Source organism: Thalassophryne amazonica, chromosome 19 (assembly GCF_902500255.1).
Source record: "Thalassophryne amazonica chromosome 19, fThaAma1.1, whole genome shotgun sequence".
Lineage (NCBI taxonomy): Eukaryota > Metazoa > Chordata > Actinopteri > Batrachoidiformes > Batrachoididae > Thalassophryne > Thalassophryne amazonica.
Genome location: NC_047121.1, coordinates 5,863,790 through 5,888,434, shown reverse-complemented (window position 1 = coordinate 5,888,434; position 24,645 = coordinate 5,863,790). Strand labels below are relative to the sequence as shown.

The 24,645-nt window shown below is 40.6% G+C and overlaps 2 long non-coding RNA genes across 2 annotated transcripts in view; one reads left to right on the top strand and one right to left on the bottom strand.

Moving 5' to 3' along the window:
- Positions 1-24,645, bottom strand: part of LOC117501140 — a 1,097,271-nt gene that overhangs the window by 90,950 nt on the left and 981,676 nt on the right. The window lies entirely within an intron of this gene.
- LOC117501143 lies at positions 6,900-23,858 on the top strand. The gene is made up of 3 exons (XR_004557942.1): positions 6,900-7,091; positions 7,848-7,853; positions 23,845-23,858. It is a non-coding gene; the product is annotated as an uncharacterized LOC117501143 (long non-coding RNA).

The following is a 24,645-nucleotide window of genomic DNA, read 5'->3' as shown; positions in this document are numbered from 1 at the left end:
CTCCCTCAGAGAAAGTGAGGTTCCAGCAGCATTGTATAGCAGCACACAGGGTAAGAAGCACAAAGGATATCAAAAGTAAAAAAAAAAAAAAAAATAGTTTGAAAATATATACACAATATAAATAGCAGACATACTAATACAATAACATGCTTTTAACTTGGGCGAATATCGGTCATTTTGCCTTAGTCCACCCAACTGTTAATTCTTTCCAGCCTTGGCTGGGGACTAACCTATGTTGGACTGGTGTCCCAAACAGGTGGAGTTGTAGAGTCCTATCTGCTTCACACTACAGAATCTGGGGATAAGCACAGGCACCAACAGGCCTAAGGGCCTATACAGGACTTACTACTTCTTCGAATCTTAGAATCCTAAACATCAATCAATCAATCAACTTTTTTTTTATATAGCGCCAAATCACAACAAACAGTTGCCCCAAGGCGCTTTATATTGTAAGGCAAGGCCATACAATAATTATGAAAAACCCCAACGGTCAAAACGACCCCCTGTGAGCAAGCACTTGGCAACAGTGGGAAGGAAAAACTCCCTCTTAACAGGAAGAAACCTCCAGCAGAACCAGGCTCAGGGAGGGGCAGTCTTCTGCTGGGACTGGTTGGGGCTGAGGGAAAGAACCAGGAAAAAGACATGCTGTGAACATGATCCCAACCTTAACCAAAATGCAAATGCACACTTCAGAATGTTCTATATGAAATGCACATTATGCACATGGGCATTTGTGTGAATATGCAAAAAAGTACTGCACTTAAATTTTCATTCATGTTATACAAAATGCGTAATGAGAATATATTGCTTGGATGACACAAGAAAAAAAAAATGTTCATTGTAGTTTTCTTCATCTCCTTACTTTCTCTTTATGAGCTTTTATGAGTTCTTGTTTAATAATGATTCAAGTTCTAAGTCTCGTCATCTGCTTGTTAATATCCTGCTGCGATTGCCTTGAGTGCCGCAAATCATCGCCGCGGTGATGATTGGGAAATAATTAAAGAACTAATGAACACAACATGAAAATGAATCTTAAGTTAGGTTTCATTCATATCTCACATGGCCATAGATGAGTCAGACAAATAAATTCCGTAATGAGCCCAGGCAAAGGAAATGATTATGAACACCAAAATATTGAGGAAGTGTATGCATTGAGGTACAATTTGCTGAATCTAATTACATGAGAAACTTACGTCAATATTTTCAGGCAACAGAGGAAATTAAAGTGGATTTAGACTTTTCTAGTTATTACAAATGAAAGATGCGGTGCCATTTTCATGAGAGTCATTTAGGATATTGTACAAAGTGTTATCATTTGGATTTTTTATTGAAAAATTGAGCAGAAGCCACAAGAGATATAACATAATTAATTTTACGTAATTATTGTATGGCTTTGCCTTACAATATAAAGCACCTTGGGGCAACTGTTTGTTGTGATTTGGCGCTATATAAATAAAATTGATTGAAATTGATTGATTGATAATCCAATATAAAAGTTTCTTAAAGGGTGGAGCTTATGAGCAGTTCTCATCATCTCTCTGTGATTGTGGAATTCATCGTCATGAAGTGCATGCTTCCTGTTGTGCACTGCAGGGATGATGCCAGTCATTGCTTAGTACATAGTATCAAGCTGCAATTGGGTAACTGATTATTTTTTGGGTCAATAATGCAGACAGATGGACATCATAAATCAGCAACAAACATTCAATTTATGTTCAATTTCAATTTATTTTCATTTATATAGTGAAACCACAACAGAGTTGCCTCAAGGCACTTCACACAAGTAAGGTCTAACCTTATTAACCCCAGAGCAGCAGTGGTAAGGAAAAACTCCCTCTGAGGAAGAAACCTCAAGCAGACCAGACTCAAAGGGGTGACCATCTGCTTGGGCCATGCTACAAACATAAATTACAGAACAATTCATAAAACAAATATACAGGAAATGCTGTTGGTGCACAGGACAGGAGGGTCTCCAGCACAAATACCACACCATCTCTGGATGGAGCTACACCTTAAACAGAGAGAAAAACAGAATCAGGCATTAGAAAGTTCTATCTAATTCTATCTAATTTTAACTGACTGTTTCCTGTGTTGCCGTAATTGTATATTATGTTGTTGTTGTATGATTGTATGTGTTTTTACTATTCTAGTCACAGCATTGCAAGCCCAAGACAAATTTCCCTTGGGACAATAAAGTTAACCTTGAACCTTGAATCTTGAGAAAGACAAGAAATACAGTATAATTTGCCAGCATTAACCCACAAGAAAAACAGGAAATACTAAGCTGATCAACCACTAGCCCTAAGCTTCACTAAAAGACCCAGAATTTAGGTAAAGTTGAGACCACGGCACGCTCCGTTTCCTAATAAAATGAATTAAAAGAGTCAAAATCACAGTAACATACTATGCCAGTACACTAGCCATATGAAAAGAAAAATAAGTGCGTCTTAAGTCTGGGCTTGAAAGTCTCCACAGAATCTGAATGTTTTATTGATGCAGGGAGATCATTCCACAGAACAGGGGCACAATAAGAGAAAGAATTAGAGGAGGTTGTGTGGACAAAGATACAGGATGAATATGTCAAGTTCCTTTGGACTGGGCCTTTGGCGACATAGTGGCATACAGATCAACAAACACACAAAGACACAATATGGTGAGCTTAGCACCCAACAATACGAGGTCTATTAGAAAAGAAACCGACCTTTTTATTTTTTTCAAAAACTATATGGATTTGAATCACGTGCGATTACATCAGATAAGTTTGAACCCTCGTGCGCATGCGTGAGTTTTTTCACGCCTGTCGGTTGCGTCATTCACCTGTGGGCAGGCTTTGAGCGAGCACTGGTCCACCCCTCCCGTCGGAATTCCTTTGTCTGAGAACTTCCTGACAGACTGGCGCTTTGCTTGATCAACATTTTTTCAGAAACTGTAAGGCACATCCAAGTGGACACCATTCGAGAAATTCAGAGGGTTTTCGGTGAAAATTTTAACGGCTGATGAGAGATTAAGGAGTGTTACTATCGCTTTAAGGACAGAAAAACACCTCCGTGTTGATAACCATTCGTAAGATTCAGGCAGTTTTCGATGGCTTACAGTTGAGTGAGTATCCGAGAAATTGTTTAACAGCTGGGCATGTTCAAACTTGTCCTGTGAGACTTCCAACGGAGGTGTTTTGCTGTGGCACCGCGCCATGAGCGGCTGGGTGCCGATGCGTGAATCCATCCGCACGTCTTTCATTACAAAATCTCCTTTAACAGTGGAATGTCCGGATAAACTGCTGATCCCGACCTCTTCTGAAACTTCTCTGCTCTCTCACGATGTCCTGGGTCAACAGAGGCTTAAATTTGGAAGTTTTCAGCTCAAAACAGGCTGACGACGGCGGCTCGGGGCGTGGCGCGCCGTCCGGCACCATATGCTGTCCTTAAAGCTATAGTCTTTCTTCTTTGTCTTTCGGCTGTTCCTGTTAGGGGTCGCCAAAGCAGATCAATCGTTTCCATCTCACGCTGTCCTCTGTATCTTCCTCTGTCACACCAACCACCTGCATGTCCTCTCTCAGCACATCCATGAACATCCTCTTTGGTCTCCCTCTTCTCCTCCTGCCTGGTGGCTCCATCCTCAGCATCCTTCTCCCTATATACCCTGGGTCCCTCCTCTGCACATGTCCAAACCATCTCAATCTTGCCTCTCTGACTTTGTCTCCAACCCCTCCCACCTGAGCTGTCCCTCTGATATGTTCATTCCTAATCTTGTCCATTCTTGTCACTCCCAAAGAGAATCTCAACATCTTCAGCTCTGCCACCTCCAGCTCTGCCTCCTGTCTTTTTGTTAGTGCCACTGTCTCTAAACCATACAACATAGCTGGTCTCACTACTGTTTTGTAAACTTTCCCCTTCACTCTTGCTGATATTCTTCAGTCACAAATCACTCCTGCCACCTTTCTTCACCCACTCCACCCTGCCTGCACTCTCTTCTTCACCTCTCTACCACACTCTCCATTACTTTGAACAGTTGACCCCAAATATTTAAACTCATCTACTTTCACCACTTCTACTCCTTGTAACTGCACTATTCCACTGGGCTCCCTCTCATTCACACACATGTACTCAGTCTTGCTTCTACTGACTTTCACTCCCCTTCTCTCCAAAGCATATCTCCACATCTCCAGACTAGACTCAACTTGCTCTTCACTCTCACTACAGATCACAATGTCATCTTCAAACATCATAGTCCATGGGGACTCCTGTCTGATCTCATCTGTCAACCTGTCCATCACCACTGCAAACAAGAAAGGACTCAGAGCTGATCCTTGGTGTAATCCCACCTCCACCTTGAATGAGTCTGTCATTCCGACTGCGCATCTCACCGCTGTCACACTATTCTTGTACATGTCCTGTACTACCCTAACATACTTCTCTGCCACTCCAGACTTCCTCATACAATGCCACAACTCTTCTCTTGGCACCCTATCATAAGCTTTTTCTAAGTCCACAAACACAATGTAACTCTTTCTGTCCTTCTCTGTACTTTTCCAACAGTATTCTCAGAGCAAACATTGCATCTGTAGTGCTCTTTCTCGGCATGAAACCATATTGCTGCTCATAGATCTTCACCTGTTTTCTAAGCCTAGCTTCTACTACTCTTTCCCATAACTTCATGCTGTGGCTGATCAGCTTTATGCCTCTGTAGTTACTGCAGCTCTGCACATCACCCTTGTTCTTGAAAATAGGAACCAGCACACTTCGTCTCCACTCCTCAGGCATCCTCTCACTTTCCAAGATTTTATTAAACAATCTGGTTAGAAACTCTACTGCCATCTCTCCTAGACATTTCCATGCCTCCATTGGAATGTCATCTGGACCAACTGCCTTTCCACTCTTCATCCTCTTCATAGCAGCCCTCACTTCTTCCTTGCTAATCTCTTTTACTTCCTGATTTACTCTCACCACATCATCCAACCTTTTCTCTTGCTCATTTTCTTTATTCATCAACTCTTCAAATATTCCCTCCACCTTCTCAGCACACACTCCTCACTTGTCAGCACATTACCATGTGCATCTTTTACCACCCTAACCTGCTGCACATCCTTTCCAGGTCTGTCCCTTTGTCTGGCCAATCGGTACAAGTCCTTTTCTCCTTCCTTACTTCTTGTACAGCTCGCAATATGCCTTTTCTTTGCTTTTGCCACTTCTGTTTTCACCTTACGCCGCATCTCCTTGTACTCCTGTCTACTTTCTTCATCTCTCCGACTATCCCCAAACTTTTTCGCCAACCTCTTTCTCCTTATGCATTCCTGGACCTCTTCATTCCACCACCAAGTCTCCTTGTCTTCCTTCCACTGTCCAGACGTCATACCCAGTACTGCCCTAGCTGTCTCCCTCACCACATCTGCAGTACTCTTCCAATTGTCCAAAATTGCTTCCCCTCCAACTAGTGCTTCTCTCACCTGCTCGCTAAATTTCACACAACAGTCTTCCTCCTTCAGCTTCCACCATCTGATCCTTTGTTGAGCTCTCACTCTCTTCTTCTTACCTCTAAAGTCATCCTACAAACAACCATCCTATGCTGTCTAGTGACACTCTCTCCTGCTACCACCTTACAGTCTGTGATTTCTTTTAGCTTGCATCTCCTATAAAGAATGTAGTCCACCTGTGTGCACCTTCCTCCACTTTTATATGTTACCCTGTGCTCCTCCTTTTTCTTAAAGTAGGTATTCACCACAGCCATTTCCATCCTTTTTGCAAAATCAACTACCATCTGTCCTTCCCCATTCCTATCCTTGATACCATATCTACCCATTATTTCCTCATCACCTCTGTTCCCTTCACCAACATGCCCATTGAAGTCTGCTCCTATCACCACTCTTTCATGCTTGGGCACACTCTCCACCACCTCATCTAACACACTCCAGAAATCTTCTTTCCCCTTCATCTCACAACCTACCTGTGGGGCATATGCACTGATGATATTCATCATCACCCCTTCAATTTCCAACTTCATACTCATCACCCTGTCAGACACTTGCTTAACCTCCAACACACTTTTAACATACTCTTCCTTTAAAATGACCCCAACACCATTTCTCTTTCTGTCCTCACCATGGTACAACAACTTGTACCCACCACTGATGCTCCTGCTCTTACTTCCCTTCCACTTGGTCTCTTGCACACACAATATGTCTACCTTTCTCCTCTCCATCATATCAGCCAGCTCTCTCCCTTTACCAGTCATACTACCAACATTCAAAGTCCCCACTCTCATTTCCACCCTTCTAGTTTTCTTCTTCCGCTGTTCGTGGCAACGTTTTCCTCCTCTTCTTCATCGTCATCTTCGCCCAATTTCCACCGGCACCCTGTTGGGCAATAGCACCGGTGGCGGACATTGTTAACCCGGGCCGTGACCGATCCGGTATGGGAATTCGATTCTGAGTCTGCATAGTTGGGTTGGCTTGTTTTACGCCGGATGCCCTTCCTGACGCAACCCTCCTCATTTCTCCGGGCTTGGGACCGGCACTCAGAATGTACTGGCTGCACACCCATGTGGCTTAAAGCAATAGTAACACTCCTTAATCTCTCATCAGCCATTAAAATTTTCACCGAAAACCCTCTGAATTTCTCGAATGGTGTCCACTTGGATGTGCCTTACAGTTTCTGAAAAAAATTTGATCAAGCAAAGCGCCAGTCTCTCAGGAAGTTCTCAGACAAAGGAATTCTGACGGGAGGGGTGGACCAGTGCTCACTCAAAGCCTGCCCACAGGCGAATGACGCAACCGACAGGCGTGAAAAAACTCACGCATGCGCACGAGGGTTCAAGCTTGTCTGACGCAATCACACGTGATTCAAATCCATATAGTTTTTGAAAAAAAAAAATAAGGTTGGATACTTTTCTAATAGACCTCTTGCTGTGTAGTCAGGTGGCTTAGCAACCAAATTTGGAAGGATAGTGCAAAAGTGGATGAAAGCATGACATTTGGCACAGGGGTTGCTAACAGGTTACTTTTAGATTTTAGAAGGGTAGCCCTCTTGGATTTGGTGTAGTTTGCCTTGTAGGGTTCAAGATCCAACATGGCCGATAATCATATATATGAAAACGTGGTAAGAAGTGTATATATGACACGTTGCCATATATGACACCATTAAGCAGTTATGAGAGGTCATGCAATTAAAATTAACACCAAAACATTATTTTACAACCATATTTAATAAAAAACAATAACAAACAAATAAAAAAGTATGTAAACATTGTTGATAAACATTTTCGCATGAGCATGTTTATATCAGTTTTTTCATTTCTGTCTACCAAAACAACCATTACACTATTAAATGTGATCTTTTACTGAATAATTAAGTAAAAAGAGCAATACTGTTTCATGTTCATATTCCAAGTGCAGACAAAAAAACCCCCAAAACAATAAAAACCAAAAAAACAATATAAGAATATTATATAACTTCTAAATGGGTATCGGAATGTATGTAAGCTGTTGTATGGGTGGTATAGTGTAACTTTCATCAGTAAACAGTCAAGTCTATCACTCATTACTACTATTAATACCAAATGACAAAGTTAACAAGCTCCTATTCCCAAACCGGTAGATTATATGAGTAGTTGAAAACTGGTAAGAATCAAATTTGATATATGGATAGATGGATAGCTTTATTATCATTGTCATTACAACAACGAGATTGCCACACTCACATTTCACAGACAAACAGCAATTAATCCACAATTATTACTTGTTTACCGTAATAATGGAACACATCAGAATTAAGACAACACATATATATACATTTGACATTGTTTATGTGCACTAAACTTGAAACAGTCCATTTTTCAAATTGAGGCGATGTGAGTGTGTGGTAGCCGCTGCAACTGGAGTCACGCCGCCTGCCAGCTTGGGGGGAATGGGGACCTGCCACAGGGGGGGCAGGAAGGCAGGTCAAAGGGAAAAGCTGGAGCATGCTTCAGTCCATGTGTAAGTCAGTTTATTGTCTTTGTGGGTTCAATTTCAATTTATTTCCTTTATATAGCACCAAATCACAACAGAGTTGCCTCAAGGCGCTTCACACAGGTAAGGTCTAACCTTACCAACCCACAGAGCAACAGTGGTAAGGAAAAACTCCCTCTGAGGAAGAAACCTAACTATAAACTAGCTATATGACAATAGATTAGAGTCATTTATTGGAAAGTATGAAATTCTTAATGAATGCCAATATGGTTTTAGGAGTAAGCGGTCCACTTCAATGGCAGTAATTGAAACCATAGAGGAGATAACCAATGCTATAGAGAGAAAGAAATATGCAGTTGGAATTTTTATAGACTTAAAGAAAGCTTTTGATACTCTTAATCATTCAATTTTGATTAAAAAATTAGAAATGTATGGTGTTAGGGGAGTTGCACTGCAATGGATACAGAGTTACTTAACGGAGAGAAAGCAGTTTGTGAAAATGGGTGAGTTTACATCAAATAATTTGGAGATTTTATGCGGAGTACCCCAAGTTTAATTTTGGGAGCAAAATTATTTAATTTATATATAAATGACATATTTAACATATCCAAAATGATGAGAATGATTTTATTTGCGGATGACACTAACATATTTTATGCAAATGAAAATTATAGTGAACTTACCTGTATTATTAATGAGGAATTGAATAAACTAAAAGTTGGATGGACACAAATAAATTATCTTTAAATCTAGATAAAACTAAAATAATGTTTTTCAGAAATTACAAAGCAAACTCTGAGATAAAGATATGTATAAATGGTGTTCAAATTGAAAGAGTATCAGAATGTAAATTTCTTGGTGTAATAATAGATGAAAAATAAGCTGGAAAAAGCACATTAGATATATACAGAGTAAAGTTTCCAAAAGTCTCGCAGTTATTAATAAAGTTAAATATTTGTTGGAGCATGATGCCCTTCGAGTGTTATATTGTACATTGATTTTGCCTTATTTAACTTACTGTATAGAAGTATGGGGTAACAACTATAAGAGTTCACTTCATCCCCTCGTTATATTACAAAAACACGCAGTTAGAATTTTGCATAAAGTAAGATATCTAGACCACACAAATTAATTGTTTATCAGGTCAAAATTATTAAAAATGACTGATTTGGTAAAGTTTCATACTGCATTACTAATGTTTAAAGCCAATAAAAATGAACTGCCATGTAATATACAGAAACTGTTCTGTAAGAAAGAAGGACAGTATGGATTGAGGGGATGTGGTAACTTTATAGTAAATTATGTAAGAACTACTCTGAAAAGTTGGTGTGTGTCAGTATGTGGAGTTAAATTATGGAATCATTTGGACAACCACATTAAATTGTGTGGAAACATTTATAAGTTCAAAAAGAAATATAAAGAAATTATGTTAGAACAGTACACAAATGAGTAAAAATGTTTATAGAGTTAGTAAGAAGTGTAGACTATTGTATAGACATTGAACAGTATCTGGTGTATGACATTATGCCAGTAATGATCAGGGTGCAAGACTATTTGTAATTGCTTAGAAGGTAAAAATGTGTTACACTTTAAATAAATTGAAAATAATGGAATGCCATTGATGCAATTGTTAGTACCTAACTATATTCTAATGTAGATATAAAATGTAAATGTAAAATGTAAATATGAAATTGTTCTATTCTGTTTAGTTATGTTATTTTCTGATTTCTATCTTATTTGAGTGTATTTAACTGTGGATAGTAACGGGTGTACGGGGTGGGCATTTATAAGCTTTTGCTTCAGCCCATGCCCTTTCGGCCGCACCCAATTTGAGAAACTGAGTTATTGTTGTATTTTTCTTTTGTTTGTTTTTTAATTTATGTTAGTAAGAGTTTATGTTGGTATTTTGTTTTGTTTATGTGCGTGCTGAATAAACTCATTCATTCATTCAACCTCAAGCAGACCAGACTCAAAGGGGTGACCCTCTGCTTGGGCCATGCTACAAAGATAAATTACAGAAATAATTCACAGAACAATTCACGGACGAATATACAAGAATTGCTGTTGGTGCACAGGACAGGAGGATCACCAACACAAACACAACTCCTATCTCTGGATGGAGCTGCACCTTAAACAGAGAAAAAACAGAATCAGGCATCAGAAAGACAAAAAATACTGTATAATTTGTCAGCATTAATCAACAAGAAAAACAGAAGAAATACTAAGGTGATCGCATACTAAGGTTGAGATAAGAATGGAGCCAAATAAGCTCACCAAGGCCTGAATAAATTCCTCTGGAGGTAAACAGTGGGCAATTTGTCCTTGAGGCTAGATAAGCTTGGAGTGTTGTAGCTGAGCAGTAAAAAACACTTTTAACAGTTCCACTTGAACAACCAAATCCCAATTATGAATTAAGAATTTTCCCAATTATGAATTAAGACTATTCACCGGCCTCCGAAACCTTCAGCTTCAACTGCAAGGCATGCATCAGCTCCAAGGTGTCATCCAATTTGCGTCTGAGTTCAAGAGTCAACACAGTCTGAGAATGCACTGCCTTGCCAACCTCGTTAATCATGACAGACAAGCGAGGGCCCGTGGTTGTAGATGCCGCCATCCATCCAATTTTCTGGTAGATCAGGGCAGCACATAAGCCAAAAAGTTCCAGCCCTGCTGCCATGAGACCAAAAATGAATAAATCCTCAACATCCTCAACGGAGAAAGGCGCCAAGCATGCAACATGCCAAGACCCCCAGGAGTCGAGGACATAGTCCGCAGGATACGTTCCATCTGGGCAGGTAGGATCCCCTGGTCCTGACCTTCTTGTAGAAAAAATGGTGTCAATAGTGTTCAGAGACCAGCTGATCAATTCCTTGGTTAATCCAATAGTAGTCCAATAGATCCAGAATGCAATATAGTTTTGAGGAATTCGCAGTCTGATGAAGTAGGGACTTGAAGGTTAAAAGCAGAGAGATAAGGCAGAGTGGAGGAGATGCGACTGCCCTCGTCGGAGACCCAAGCTTTTTTATTAAGATGTTACATGCAAGTAGTAATTCTGTATGCATGAAAGTACATGTATATATATATTTTTTGCTGTGTAAAAGTCTGTCCTTTTGAACATGAATACATTATGTGAACTGATATGCTGACTTGTTCTAAATAAAAAAAGCTCTTTTCTCTTGTAAATACACATTACACATTAGTTGGTCCATGATCTGCGCTGTGTGGGCTTTTTCTGAGGAGAATCATCTGGGTCAGGTTGCCTTCTCCTCTTGGCAACAGATTGTTGTGCAGTTTCTACCTTTGAGTTATTAAACTAAAGATGACATGACTTATGCCAGGATGCATAATGTCCAGCCAAGCTGTCTGCTGTTTCATCATCACCAAATTATAGTTCCTCTTGAAGTGCATCAATTTGTTTGAATGCTGCCACATTTTTCAGAAATGACCTGAAGGCTTCTTTTTTCTCATCACTTGTGCCAGAATTACTCCTCATGGGGCACTTCAATGTTTCTGAACTGTCTATCTGGCAAATAATGTAGAGTTTCCAATCAAAATCCATATTGCTTTTTTGGTGGATTATCTAAAAGCAGAAAAAAGAGACACCTACACCAGACACACCAACACCATAATTAGAAAGTGCATCATAAAAGAAGCAATGGATGAGTTAGCAATACATTTACATGTATTAGAAGTATGATGAATAAATAATACAAGATAAGAAGCAAGTGACTACAACTGAAAACAACTACTATTGTGCCCACAATTAAATGTAAAAGAAGCTAGTTCAGCATTATGACTACATAGTGATGGTACATTTTGGAAAGTAACTCATAAGATTAATGACCATAGAGATCCAGAAACAAATATTTTATTTTCAAATTCACAAATTTTCAATCTTATTAATATAAAATCTTTGAAGCAACATGTTCAGTGTTATTCTACATACAATGTAACACCACATCTTCAAACATGGGAGATGCTTCACATTCGAACTGACACTATTTTTGTAAATGTATGCCATTTTGAATATTTGCCCATGTTGAGAGTAAAAACCAAATTTCCACATGGCTACCCTTCTGAACTCATGAAGTATGTCTCACCTTAACATAATGTTAAATATCACATTCTTATCCAAATTTAAATCATATGAAAAAATTGCACAATATACGGATATTGTTTTTTTTTTCATTTTAGCTTATTTATTATCCAAAATGGTGGTATATCTTGAAAATAAATAATTGTACTGTTTTTTAACTGACAAAAAATGATTTATTGACCCCAAAAACCTATGATTTCATGTGCCACTCATACATATTAGGAAAAATGTCATGTAGACTGAAATTTGGCCTGTTGCTCATTATATATTCACAATGGCGTCCATGTCTTGTGTCATAGACAGTGGTGAGCACAGCTAAACAAAAAGTAAAATTTGATAACCATTAATCCACTAACTGAAAAGTTATCTTTTGTAAAGCTAAACCAATAAGCCTCTAAAAAAATTCAGCAAAAGTTACAGATAAAAGCTAAACCAATAACTTTCAGCATTGACTTCAGTACACTGGCAGGCAGCTACTGACACAACAATGAATTAGCACATCTGTCTCAGATCGGCCTTCTCTCAGCAAAAGAGACCTGGTGACCAGAGAGAAGAGAAAGGAAAGGAAAGGGGAGGGGAGGGAAAAAGATACTTTATTTTTAACATTGTAAATACTGCGGCATGTGTGTCTAAATGCTAAAACCTTCAAAATTAGTGCATTACTTTAAAACTAAATCATATAGCTGATATTTTCACTTTGTAAAATGACAGACATGACATTAATTTCAATAACTTCTCTGGAATTAGTCTGTTTCAAATTTTAACCACAAGTCAACACTGTATGTCTGTGCATGACTCCAGTAATACAACAGCAGGTCTGTATGGTGTTAAAAATAATTATCTTTTTTTTTTATCCCCTCTTCTTTTTGCTCTGGTAGTCAGCTCTTCTCTGCTTGCAGAGGATTGAGCTCTGCCATTCATGGCTGTCCGTCTGCTACAAAACATGTAACAGGTAGGCACTACAATCTTTGATTTTAGACTTAACAAATGTTTTTAACTATTAAGCTTTATTTGCTACACCCACAAAAATATGTTAGCGGTCTAAAAGTTATCGGAACTAAATTTATTGGAAGCTAAATGGTCCGCTGATAGTTTTCAAAGTTATCTGAAAAGCTAATCTATGAACAGAAATGTCAGCTTTGATAATTAGCGGTTAGCGGATTAGTGGAACTGTGCCCACCACTGGCTATAGACATATTTCAAGATGGCTCCCTTTATAAATTCATTTAGTACATCCCAGAGAAGCATCATGCCAAATTTCATGCTTTTATCCAGATTTGCACTAAATGTCAGCTAAGCCACCTGACTAGTCCATTGGGTGAGGAATAAACCTTCAAATTCATGCTCATTTCATAGCAGAGGTACACTGCCATAAAATAAATAAATAAATAAATACATACATAAACCATTTGGACATTAACTATTTCATTGGCCAATTTTACAAAACTGTTGGATACACAAAGTTCTTATGAAAATTTCCTGGATTTCCCACTTGCAAAAAGCCAACATATAATTGTAGATGACTGAACATGTCCTCCTTCAAGTTCAGCCCCCTGACCCTCAGGCTCTAAAGCTGTGCCTTGCTGATGGACACAGAAAAATGTGCTGTCAGCAGGCACTTCAGCCTTGAGAACTTGAAAGGGACCACTGCAATATTTGGAATGAAGGCTGTTTCTCCTTGATATTTGCCACCAGTAATGGTGGCCTCCAGGACATGGTTCATCATGCTCTTGATTTTTCATTGTTGTACCATTGCAGAGGTGTCAGGGTGAACCCACCTACCATAATCTGCAACCAGACAGTAATTAAGACACACTTCAAAGCACAAAATGTCTGTGTGTGTCGGGAACACTGCATACTGTATGTTGGAGCAGTATTTTCCGGACACATTCACAGCATGTCCTCCCAGTATTGTTTCATCATAGTTGAGTCTAATTTGCTTACACACATGTAAAATAATGTAAAATAAATAAATAGCAATTGCATGACAGAAGCATGTGTCTTTGTGTGTCTGTTAGATTTAGACAGAGATCATGCAGTGGTCGCACATTTTCAACATTCACAGACCTCTGGTGGAACAATGAAGGTGAAAGAAAAAGGACCCAAGCAACTCTAGTCATTTTTGGATATTTTTTCCTTAAAAAAATGCATACAAACCCATAGACTATTTTGTAGCCAACAATGTAAGTGAGACAAAGGTGTGCAGTGTGCTTAAATGTGTCTTTTAACTCGCCTCCATACTGGACATAAACAGCAAAAAACTCATTTCACACAGACATGTGTTCACACAATATTAATATAGCCTGAGGAAATTTCTATGGATCATTTTACAGAAGGTAAAATGCACAGACTGCATGGGTGCATGTCATCCATGGCACATTCTGAAAGCTGCAAAAAACTGCAGATTTCTGGTAACAATTACTTCACCCCACCTCTCCATATACAGCCATATAAAGCCTGACCTGCCCAAATAGTTTATTCAATAAAAGATTTAACAATCAGTTTATGGCCTCACACACACACACACACACACACACACACACACACACACACACACACACACACACACACACACACACACACACACACACACACACACACACACACACACACACACACACACTGACTTTTTTCCTTTTCATGTTTATTCAGTTTGAGAGGATACCAAATAAGCTATCCCTGTGTGTCTCCACGTCATGTTTACTCATATGTAACTCACACTCATTATACTATTTCTTTTCTGTGTTCATGTTGACTGATATGACGAAATGGAGAATCCCAGCTCCCAGGGCCTATTTCCATGAATTTGCATATTTAAATAGGTGCATGTAAAGGGAGGAGTTTGGTATATCTGCATGTGCGCTCAATTCCACATTGACTGGGATGTACAAACAGAATGTCCATGCATATGAACCCTTTGATACATCTGGATATTTTTGTGCATACAACAGTTTCTGGGTTTTAGTGTGCGCCATGTTTCAGTAAGAACAGCTCTTTGTACATGAAGCCCCTGGTGTTTTGTTCACTGGGGTGCCGTCCATTTTGAATATGTGATTGTGGTGAACTTTTTTGAAATGTCCAACACAGTGCCTTCCAATTAAGACATCTTTTAGATAAATATTTTAGGGCCCTGTCCCACTGGGGAGAGGATTAATTGCGCATGAATTGAGTATACAAAGTTTGGGCGTTCGTTGTCATCTGCAACAAAAATGGCTAAAAATGACAAATGTCCCAGTATGAATTACGGATATATTAATAATATATAGCAAATATATGATGAACAATCACGGTTGTATAACGCATGTAGTGAGGAAACGGATCCAGCGCATTGCAATTATCACGGCAGTATTACGGGTGTATTATGAATGCATCACACACATGATGCGTGTGCACGGCATCTGCATTGTGGTCATAAAAGAAGCGCACTTGGGCCGTCAGCATCACTATTCACACCAACAATACAGCCTCTGGAGCATTTGCTGGACTTGGACAAGTTGATTGGAGTAAACAAGCAGTGAACAGGGAGAGTGGTGACGTCAGCAGATCGCATCAGCGCGCAGCTCGTCTTAACAATTATAACAAGAAGTTAAATCTGTTATAAACATAGGAATAAATAGTGTAACAGCTGCAGACAAGAAGGAAAAAAACACACAACTGTTTTATCAAGCCTTGACAATGTAAACAAGTCAAATAATTACCTTTTTAGATTGCTCAAAATGCTTTCTGCAGCTGGAGCTGTTTGCGCGTGCACGCGTGAACGGCTCCAGCTGCAGCTTTGATTCAGGAGGTAATTAGAGCTGTTTTCAACAGGGAATTTGCAGAATAAAATGATTAATCCACCACAAAATAATTATTTTATGTAGGCAGCATCCAGCGCAGAGTGCGTGGCAGCTGGTAGAACAAAGAACTGCATCCAGCTGTGAACACAGTGCATCTGATTTGCATCTGATTTGCATCTGCTGTAAATCAGATGCAAAGCAGACGTAATAAAAACGCTTTATTCGTGGCCAATCTGTATGCAGTCGCTACAACTTATTTTAGTTTGTGATGTGGACACGATGGACACACAATCAATCAATCAATCAATCAACTTTTTTCTTATATAGCGCCAAATCACAACAAACAGTTGCCCCAAGGCGCTCCATATTGCAAGGCAAGGCCATACAATAATTATGAAAAACCCCAACGGTCAAAACGACCCCCTATGAGCAAGCACTTGGCAACAGTGGGAAGGAAAAACTCCCTTTTAACAGGAAGAAACCTCCAGCAGAACCAGGCTCAGGGAGGGGCAGTCTTCTGCTGAGACTGGTTGGGGCTGAGGGAAAGAACCAGGAAAAAGACATGCCGTGAAGGGGGGCAGAGATCGATCACTAATGATTAAATGCAGAGTGATGCATACGGAGCAAAAAAAGAAAGAAACAGTGCATCATGGGAACCCCCCAGCAGTCTACGTCTATAGCAGCATAACCAAGGGATGGTCCAGGGTCACCCGATCCAGCCCTAACTATAAGCCTTAGCGAAAAGGAAAGTTTTAAGCCTAATCTTAAAAGTAGAGAGGGTATCTGTCTCCCTGATCTGAACTGGGAGCTGGTTCCACAGGAGAGGAGCCTGAAAGCTGAAGGCTCTGCCTCCCATTCTACTCTTACAAACCCTAGGAACTACAAGTAAGCCTGCAGTCTGAGAGCGAAGCGCTCTAATGGGGTAATATGGTACTACGAGGTCCCTAAGATAAGATGGGACCTGATTATTCAAAACCTTATAAGTAAGAAGAAGAATTTTAAATTCTATTCTAGAATTAACAGGAAGCCAATGAAGTAAATAATATCCGTTTTACACACTGTCCCAGTCCGCTGCCAAGCTGCAAATCCCCATCAGTTGTGGATATCAGCAGATGTCGGCGAATATACAGCACATAGATTGAGTATGTATTGTGTATGTATTGAGTATGTATGGAGTATGTAAGGCAGATGTCATCCGCAGCCAAAATTCTGTGCAGCTCAAAAATCCTGGTAACGGAAAAACGTGCCTCTGCAGATAATTGCGGACGTGTGCGGGTGTCGGCCGACTCATATAAGCATGTTTCACGCATATTGCGGATGTTAAGCGAATATGAGCCAATTTTGTGCGCAATCCATACGCAAATCCTCCTAAACGCCAGTGGGACAGGGCCCTTAGGGTCCATTGTGGAACCGTCAGCACGTGTCTGGATGTATTGCATCTGTACGGTCTTACAAATTTTACAAAACTGAAAAAAAAAAAAAAAAAAGAAAACATTTTTACAAAAATCCAAACATTATAATGTCATTTTTTTGTGTAACATGTTGCAAAACTACAGCTCATTTTAATGAAGAGAATATATTTTCCTGGTGGGAACTCCATAGTGAAAATTTTTCTTTTCCTTCTAATGTCATCAACAAGAAGAAGCACGTGTATGAGGTTTTGAGATTTCCAAGCACGTGTATGAGGTTTTGAGATTTCCTTTGTCCTGATGCACTTGCAACATGCTTGATGTCTCATAAATCACTTCAGTCATGTTCTATGGTTTCAAAAACAGCATTTTTAGATTTAGAAGTGTTGATTTCTCCCTAACCTTTACAAAATATATGAGATACATATCAGACTTATACAGAAATAAGCTGTTTTTAGAGTTTTCCACCATCTTGGATTCTTTTGTTCAAGCGAGCAGCCAGCTCATGTCACGATGCCTTTCTTTACTCCAATTGGTTGTTGCTGGGTGTTTCCAACCTGGTCTCACAGCAAGTCGTGACTCAGCAGCACGAAATATACATTAATCTATTGGTTCATGATATTGTGATGAAAAGCGCCTGATTTTCATCATGGCAGCACAAATTCATTCTAATTTATTCCGTGATGCTGCACGAATTTAAAATTGAAGCCGGGGGGTCGGGGCGGTTATGGTTAGGGTTACGGTTGAGGGTAGGAGTAGGGTTAGTAATAGAGTTAAAAAAAACCCATCATGAAAATTTGACTCATTTCGTGATGGGAGCATGAAAAAACCCCCAAAAATAAACACATACAAAAGAACAAACACACACACACACACACACACACACACACAAAAAAACAAAAAACAAAACGTGAGACTGGGCTGGTGATTCCCAGCATCTGCTGTGCAAGTCATGGGAACCCCCCCCACCTCATCTATAATGCTGCTATTAAATACAGTAGCTGGCTGTCTGATTGCTGAAATTTATTCCCTTCAGGGGAATAAATTATTAATTTTTCCAGACAGTGCAAATTTTGATCATATTATCAATGTCATATTCTGAATCCCATATTTAAAGGCGAAGTGCCCCTTCACACAATGGTGCGAAGTTTGGTCGAATATGGTGAAACAGCGTGAAACAGTTAAAATTAGTACACCACGAAACATCCCACCGTCAGGCAGGCATGCATGATCCCGGTGCACGGTGCAGGAACACAGTGTGAGGTGCACCATGTCGTGCTGCTTAAGTGGAATAAATAAAAATAAAAACCAGCTGGTACCTGTGGGACCACATCGCGGCGCTGCTGTGGAATGAATAAAATAATAATAATAAAAACCAGCTGGTACCTGTGGGAGCACATCGTGCTGCTGATGTGGAATAAAAAAAAAAAATACAAAGCAGCTGGTACCTGTGGGAGCACATCGCGGCGCTGCTGTGGAATGAATAAAATAATAATAATAAAAACCAGCTGGTACCTGTGGGAGCACATCGCACCACTGATGTGGAATAAAAAAAAAAAATACAAAGCAGCTGGTACCTGTGGGAGCACATCGCGGCGCTGCTGTGGAATGAATAAAATAATAATAATAAAAACCAGCTGGTACCTGTGGGAGCACATCGCACCACTGATGTGGAATAAAAAAAAAAAATACAAAGCAGCTGGTACCTGTGGGAGCACATCGTGCCGCTGATGTGGAATAAAAAAAAAAAAATACAAAGCAGCTGGTACCTGTGGGAGCACATCGCACCGCTGATGTGGAATAAATAAAAAAAATACAAAGCAGCTGGTACCTGTGGGAGCACATCGCACCGCTGATGTGGAATAAAAAAAAAAAATACAAAGCAGCTGGTACCTGTGGGAGCACATCGCGGCGCTGCTGTGGAATGAATAAAATAATAATAATAAAAAAACAGCTGGTACCTGTGGGACCACATTGTGCCGCTGCTGTGGAATAAATAAAATAATAATAATAAAAAAACAGCTGGTACCTGTGGGACCACATTGCGCCGCTGCTGTGGAATAAATAAAAAATAAAAACCTGCTGGTACCTGTGGGACCACATTGCGCCGCTGCTGTGGAATAAATAAAAAATAAAAACCTGCTGGTACCTGTGGGACCACATCGCACCGCTGATGTGGAATAAATAAAAAAATACAAAGCAGCTGGTACCTGTGGGAGCACATCGCACCGCTGATGTGGAATAAATAAAAAAAATACAAAGCAGCTGGTACCTGTGGGAGCACATCGCACCGCTGATGTGGAATAAAAAACAAACAAACAAAGCAGCTGGTACCTGTGGGAGCACATCGCACCGCTGATGTGGAATAAAAAACAAACAAACAAAGCAGCTGGTACCTGTGGGAGCACATCGCGGCGCTCCTGTGGAATGAATAAAATAATAATAATAAAAACCAGCTGGTACCTGTGGGAGCACATCGCACCACTGATGTGGAATAAAAAAAAAAAATACAAAGCAGCTGGTACCTGTGGGAGCACATCGCACCGCTGATGTGGAATAAAAAAAAAAATACAAAGCAGCTGGTACCTGTGGGAGCACATCGCACCGCTGATGTGGAATAAAAAAAAAACAAACAAAGCAGCTGGTACCTGTGGGAGCACATCGCACCGCTGATGTGGAATAAATAAAAAAAATACAAAGCAGCTGGTACCTGTGGGAGCACATCGCACCGCTGATGTGGAATAAATAAAAAAAATACAAAGCAGCTGGTACCTGTGGGAGCACATCGCGGCGCTGCTGTGGAATGAAAAAAATAATAATAATAAAAAAACTGCTGGTACCTGTGGGAGCACATCGTGCCGCTGCTGTGGCACCTTCCTTTTCTCTCAAAAATTCTTGAAAGGGTAGTTGTAAAACAGCTAACTGATCATCTGCAGAGGAATGGTCTATTTGAAGAGTTTCAGTCAGGTTTTAGAATTCATCATAGTACAGAAACAGCATTAGTGAAGGTTACAAATGATCTTATGGCCTCGGACAGTGGACTCATCTCTGTGCTTGTTCTGTTAGACCTCAGTGCTGCTTTTGATACTGTTGACCATAAAATTTTATTACAGAGATTAGAGCATGCCATAGGTATTAAAGGCACTGCGCTGCGGTGGTTTGAATCATATTTGTCTAATAGATTACAATTTGTTCATGTAAATGGGGAATCTTCTTCACAGACTAAAGTTAATTATGGAGTTCCTCAAGGTTCTGTGCTAGGACCAATTTTATTCACTTTATACATGCTTCCCTTAGGCAGTATTATTAGACGGTATTGCTTAAATTTTCATTGTTACGCAGATGATACCCAGCTTTATCTATCCATGAAGCCAGAGGACACACACCAATTAGCTAAACTGCAGGATTGTCTTACAGACATAAAGACATGGATGACCTCTAATTTCCTGCTTTTAAACTCAGATAAAACTGAAGTTATTGTACTTGGCCCCACAAATCTTAGAAACATGGTGTCTAACCAGATCCTTACTGTGGATGGCATTACCCTGACCTCTAGTAATACTGTGAGAAATCTTGGAGTCATTTTTGATCAGGATATGTCATTCAAAGCGCACATTAAACAAATATGTAGGACTGCTTTTTTGCATTTACGCAATATCTCTAAAATCAGAAAGGTCTTGTCTCAGAGTGATGCTGAAAAACTAATTCATGCATTTATTTCCTCTAGGCTGGACTATTGTAATTCATTATTATCAGGTTGTCCTAAAAGTTCCCTAAAAAGCCTTCAGTTAATTCAAAATGCTGCAGCTAGAGTACTGACGGGGACTAGAAGGAGAGAGCATATCTCACCCATATTGGCCTCTCTTCATTGGCTTCCTGTTAATTCTAGAATAGAATTTAAAATTCTTCTTCTTACTTATAAGGTTTTGAATAATCAGGTCCCATCTTATCTTAGGGACCTCGTAGTACCATATCACCCCAATAGAGCGCTTCGCTCTCAGACTGCAGGCTTACTTGTAGTTCCTAGGGTTTGTAAGAGTAGAATGGGAGGCAGAGCCTTCAGCTTTCAGGCTCCTCTCCTGTGGAACCAGCTCCCAATTCAGATCAGGGAGACAGACACCCTCTCTACTTTTAAGATTAGGCTTAAAACTTTCCTTTTTGCTAAAGCTTATAGTTAGGGCTGGATCAGGTGAACCTGAACCATCCCTTAGTTATGCTGCTATAGACGTAGACTGCTGGGGGGTTCCCATGATGCACCGTTTCTTTCTCTTTTTGCTCTGTATGCACCACTCTGCATTTAATCATTAGTGATCGATCTCTGCTCCCCTCCACAGCATGTCTTTTTCCTGGTTCTCTCCCTCAGCCCCAACCAGTCCCAGCAGAAGACTGCCCCTCCCTGAGCCTGGTTCTGCTGGAGGTTTCTTCCTGTTAAAAGGGAGTTTTTCCTTCCCACTGTAGCCAAGTGCTTGCTCACAGGGGGTCGTTTTGACCGTTGGGGTTTTACATAATTATTGTATGGCCTTGCCTTACAATATAAAGCGCCTTGTGGCAACTGTTTGTTGTGATTTGGCGCTATATAAAAAAATTGATTGATTGATTGATTGAATGAATAAAATAATAATAATAAAAAAAACAGCTGGTACCTGTGGACCACATTGCGCCGCTGCTGTGGAATAAATAAAAAAGTAGTAAAAACCTGCTGGTACGTGTGGGACCACATCGCACCGCTGATGTGGAATAAATAAAAAAAATACAAAGCAGCTGGTACCTGTGGGAGCACATCGCGGCGCTGCTGTGGAATGAAAAAAATAATAATAATAAAAAAACAGCTGGTACCTGTGGGACCACATCACGCCGCTGATGTGGAATAAATAAAAAAATAAAAACCAGCTGGTACCTGTGGGAGCACATCGTGCCGCTGCTGTGGCACCTTCCTTTTCTCTCAAAAATTCTTGAAAGGGTAGTTGTAAAACAGCTAACTGATCATCTGCAGAGGAATGGTCTATTTGAAGAGTTTCAGTCAGGTTTTAGAATTCATCATAGTACAGAAACAGCATTAGTGAAGGTTACAAATGATCTTCTTATGGCCTCGGACAGTGGACTCATCTCTGTGCTTGTTCTGTTAGACCTCAGTGCTGCTTTTGATACTGTTGACCATAAAATTTTATTACAGAGATTAGAGCATGCCATAGGTATTAAAGGCACTGCGCTGCGGTGGTTTGAATCATATTTGTCTAATAGATTACAATTTGTTCATGTAAATGGGGAATCTTCTTCACAGACTAAACTTAATTATGGAGTTCCTCAAGGTTCTGTGCTAGGACCAATTTTATTCACTTTATACATGCTTCCCTTAGGCAGTATTATTAGACGGTATTGCTTAAATTTTCATTGTTACGCAGATGATACCCAGCTTTATCTATCCATGAAGCCAGAGGACACACACCAATTAGCTAAACTGCAGGATTGTCTTACAGACATAAAGACATGGATGACCTCTAATTTCCTGCTTTTAAACTCAGATAAAACTGAAGTTATTGTACTTGGCCCCACAAATCTTAGAAACATGGTGTCTAACCAGATCCTTACTGTGGATGGCATTACCCTGACCTCTAGTAATACTGTGAGAAATCTTGGAGTCATTTTTGATCAGGATATGTCATTCAAAGCGCACATTAAACAAATATGTAGGACTGCTTTTTTGCATTTACGCAATATCTCTAAAATCAGAAAGGTCTTGTCTCAGAGTGATGCTGAAAAACTAATTCTGGTACGTGTGGGACCACATTGCACCGCTGATGTGGAATAAATAAAAAATAAAAAACAAAAACATACCACCTACGGGAATTGAACCCATGCCTACCAAAAGCTCTGATTACCAGTCAGAAACTTTACCACTGAGTTACAGAGCTGTCCTTTGAAAGCTGTAGGAACCTGCCTCATATCAGGAAGGACATGGAAGTATTAAAAATTAAATCACCATATAAAAACACCGCATTTCTCAAGTGAGCAATACAAATATGATCTGTCTGTTCCTCTGGTGATGACCCATAGTCACAGACCAGCCCAGTCTCATGTTTTTTTTTTTTCGTGCTCCCGTCACAAAATGAGTCAAATTTTCATGACAAGGTTTTTTTAAACTCACTATTACTAACCCTACTCCTTCCCTCAACCCTAACCATAACCACCCCCGACCCCACTTCACTTTTAATTTTGTGCAGCCATCACGGAATGAATTAGAATGAATTTGACGAATGTGACGAAAATGAGGTGCTTTTTGTCACAATATCACTGTTGTGAAAGTGTAGTGACACGGACCCACAACAGGGGGCGCAAATGAATGGCCAATAGATGAGCCAAAAGGTAACAATTTAATGTTGTGAAATGTGCACAACGAACATAAAGACAATCTCAGAATATAATTACAGTCAATCCACAAGGTGACGTGTGGGCAGGCTCGAGGATAGAAGACGTCTGTCCTGAGAAGAGCCAGAACCACACGATTTCCGCCTCCACAGAACCTGGTGAATACTGGAGCCGCCAAGTCCCGAATTCCCAGGTGATCACCGTCCCCGACTGTCGGATCTGGTACTGCTGGCGAGAACAAAGACAGTCAAGTGTGGGTGTGTGTACACCCAGTAACAACAGCGGTGGGAATGCCACCTCCACCTCTCACTCAATACGTGCTGCAGCGATCCCTCAGAGGAAAAAGAGTGCCGTCCTGCACAGCCTCCACAAACTTAGGACCGGTACTCCTGCAAACACTCACAATATACAGATATATTGTAAAACAAATGGCTGAGGATATTACCTCCAATGAAGTATGATATCTCGGCAACAAGGTGGAGATGACGTCTGGTCTTTATGGAGTGAGAGGACGTTGAGTAGATGGGTGACAGCTGTCAAGAGGTAATGAGTGACAGCTGTCACCCCCGGCTGCGTCCTTGGCGGCAGCGCCCTCTCGTGCCTGAAGCCCGCACTTCAGGCAGGGTGCCCTCTGATGGTGGGCCAGCAGTACCTCCTCTTCTGGCGGCCCACACACAACAGGACCCCCCCCTCAACGGGCGCCAGGAGGCGCCCGACCCGGCTTGTTGGGGTGTCGACAGTAGAAGTCGGCCAGGAAGGCCAGATCCAGGATGAAGCTCCTCTTCACCCAGGAGCGTTCTTCGGGTCCATACCCCTCCCAGTCCACCAAGTACTGGAACCCCCGGCCCATCTGACAGACGTCCAGGAGCCGGCGCACCGTCCAAGCCGGCTCCCCGTCAATGATCCGAGCAGGAGGCGGCGCCGGTCCGGGAGCACAGAGGGGTGAGGTGTGGTGAGGTTTGATGCGGGACACGTGGAAAACCGGACTGAGGACTTTGAGGATTTTGAAGGGGCCAATGTACCTGTCCTGAAGTTTCAGGGAGTCCACCTGGA